Source organism: Procambarus clarkii, chromosome 68 (assembly GCF_040958095.1).
Source record: "Procambarus clarkii isolate CNS0578487 chromosome 68, FALCON_Pclarkii_2.0, whole genome shotgun sequence".
Taxonomy (NCBI): domain Eukaryota; kingdom Metazoa; phylum Arthropoda; class Malacostraca; order Decapoda; family Cambaridae; genus Procambarus; species Procambarus clarkii.
The window spans coordinates 23,127,459-23,130,469 of NC_091217.1; the positions used below are offsets into that span (position 1 = coordinate 23,127,459).

Below are 3,011 nucleotides of genomic sequence, written 5' to 3' on the forward strand. Positions count from 1 at the left end.
GTTTAGTTTATAAAAAAACAAATGTTTTGAAAGCATTAATAGAAGTACAGAGCACCACTTGGTTTCCGAACTTTAGTTATCCGAAACTTCCAGTTTCCCGATTGGAGTTGGGGAGTCATGCTACCCGAACAAAGTTCGGGTAGGAAGGGGTCCACCAAGCGTCACGCCGGCTTGTGGTGGTGGGTGGGCGGTGGTCCAGTTTGCCCACTGTGACTTCACAGATTCACGGCCTATTATTCCTATTATTTTGAATTGCCATAAGGCTGGAATGTTCATTCTGTGCTTTTGTTTTACATATCTGCACAATCAAGAAACATCTGTGCACCATGTTGGCTCCAAATGCACCCATTGCGTCAGTGATGGCTGACTGGTGGGTGGATGGACGATGGAACTTAGGTGGGAGGCAGTATGAATGAGGGGGGGGGGGAGAATCAGTGAGAGAGGGGGGGGAGAGAGATGCTAGGAGGGAGGGGGAGGTAGGGAGAGATGTTAGGAGGTAGGGAGAGATGCTAAGAGGGAGGGGGAGGTAGGGAGAGATGCTAAGAGGGAGGGGGAGGTAGGGAGAGATGCTAGGAGGTAGGCAGGAAGGGATGGAAGTAGTGAGAATTAGGGAGGGAAAGGCAGGCTGGCAGGCACAGGCAGGCAGGCACAGGCAGGCAGGCGCAGGCAGGCAGGCAGGCAGGCTAGCTTGCAGGCAGGGAGTGAGTGGTAGTCACGCGGTTGAACCGCGTGACCTTGAGAGATGGGATGTAGGGGGGCGGGTGGTTTGTTGGTGGTGGGGGTGAGACCGGCTCATTCCCGAAGATAAGCCTAACACACACTACCCGTTAGCATGATGGCAGGGGGGGAGGCAGGCTGGCTGGAAAGGAAGCAGGCTGGCAGGCAGGCTGGCTGGCTGGCAGGCTGGCTGGCAGGCTGGCAGGCTGGGAAGGAGGCAGGCAGGCAGGCTGGGAAGGAAGCAGGCTGGTAGGCAGGCTGGCTGGCAGGCTGGCAGGCTGGGAAGGAGGCAGGCTGGGAAGGAGGCAGGCTGGCAGGCTGGGAAGGAGGCAGGCAGGCAGGCTGGGAAGGAAGCAGGCTGGCAGGCTGGGAAGGAGGCAGGCTGGCAGGCTGGGAAGGAGGCAGGCTGGCAGGCTGGGAAGGAGGCAGGCTGGCAGGCTGGGAAGGAGGCAGGCTGGCAGGCTGGGAAGGAGGCAGGCTGGGAAGGAGGCAGGCTGGGAAGGAGGCAGGCTGGGAAGGAAGCAGGCTGGCAGGGTGGGAAGGAGGCAGGCAGGCAGGCAGGAAGCGATATATGGGTGTTGAAGTGAACTGTGAACCACCTGACCTTTGAGAGTGTGTGTGTGTGTGTATGGGTTTGGGGTGGGGGGTGGGGGTGGTGTGTCGGTGGTGGGGGGAGAGGGGGAGGTGTGTCGGTGGTGGGGGGAGAGGGGGAGGTGTGTCGGTGGTGGGGGGAGAGGGGGAGGTGTGTCGGTGGTGGGGGGAGAGGGGGAGGTGTGTCGGTGGTGGGGGGAGAGGGGGAGGTGTGTCGGTGGTGGGGGGAGAGGGGGAGGTGTGTTGGTGGTGGGGGAGGGACCGGCTGACTCCGTAAGCCTAACCACACTCCACAGACCTGTGACCCAGATTTGTTTCTTAAATGTACAGTACATCATCGTATATTTTAGGCAGGATGTGCCTGCAGGCTGGCAGGAAACATCCAGATGATGTTTGCCAGACGTCTTAATAATCAGTTAGGAACAATTAAGGACTTTTATAAAGTGGATCAGGACTTCACTTATTGATGAGTACAAACAAAACACGGTTGCATTTACGCCATGAACCTGACGATTTTTTTCCCTAGAGTTTTTTTCATAAATTTTTCGGAAAAATTTCTTTTTACATTTCTAGTTTATTTTTTCCCCTCTATTTCTCGTATACGAACTTACATGTTAACCGACGGGTCTTGTCCCCAAGGGGTTCGGAAACCAAGTGGTGCTCTGTATCTCCAACTTTTATATCGAAAGAAAAGAATATCTTTAATATCCAAAATTAATATTTTTACTTACCTTAAACTATCCTTTGACCTATCGCTACAATACTAAAAATCAAGTATAAAATAATATCTTTATACCCATACACCAAATTAAAAAATTTAAAGAAACAGGTAAAAACCTTTTTCAAGCTAAATACATGAGTTTATCATAACGAAATCGGGGTAAAGTACCCCGAACCCAAATAAAAACAAACCTAATTATTACCACTTTAATATAAAAAATAATTCTCAAAGAATCAGGACCTAAAAAAAACAACCTGAAAATTATCCTTATAAATAAAATACTTGAGTACTCCGCTATAAAAATTAAAGCAAACCCACCTCTTCTATACTCAGTATTAAACCATGAAACCAACTCAGATTCCCCCTCAGAGAAATCAAAAGGAGTTCGATTAGTCTCAGCTAAACTAGAAGCAAATCACACTATTCTTAATGGAATAGTTAACCATAGAAATCAAACTTCCTCCTGGTATACAATAAAATCCTTAAAATTAAAACTCTCAATTAAAAAAATAAAAGACAATAAAATCAAAGCTAAACTTACGTCATATGAAATAGTTTGAGCAACAGAACGTAAACTTCCCAACAAAGAATATTTACAATTTGAAGCTCAACCAGCTATTATTATAGGATAAACACACGCACTTAAACAACATATAAAAAATAACACCCCTAAACTTATATTAAATAAACCTCTACTATATGGTAATACTCTTCATAAAATTAAAGAAATAAACAAACTTACTACAGGAGCTATATAATAAGGTAGAAAATTAGATATTCTCAAATTTATATTCTCCTTACAAAAAAGCTTTACAGCATCAGAAAAAGGCTGCAAAATACCTATAATTCCTAGTTTATTAGGTCCCTTACGAATTTGAATGTAACCTAAAAATTTTTGTTCCAACAAAGTAACAAAAGCTACCCCTAATAATACACAAATAATTAAAATTAAATAATTAACAACTATAACCAATATTACCCC

At 46.3% G+C, this 3,011-nt stretch overlaps 1 pseudogene; it reads right to left on the reverse strand.

The window, feature by feature from the left end:
• Positions 1-2,045: 2,045 nt before the first annotated feature.
• On the reverse strand, positions 2,046-3,011 carry LOC138355670 (NADH-ubiquinone oxidoreductase chain 1-like; annotated as a pseudogene).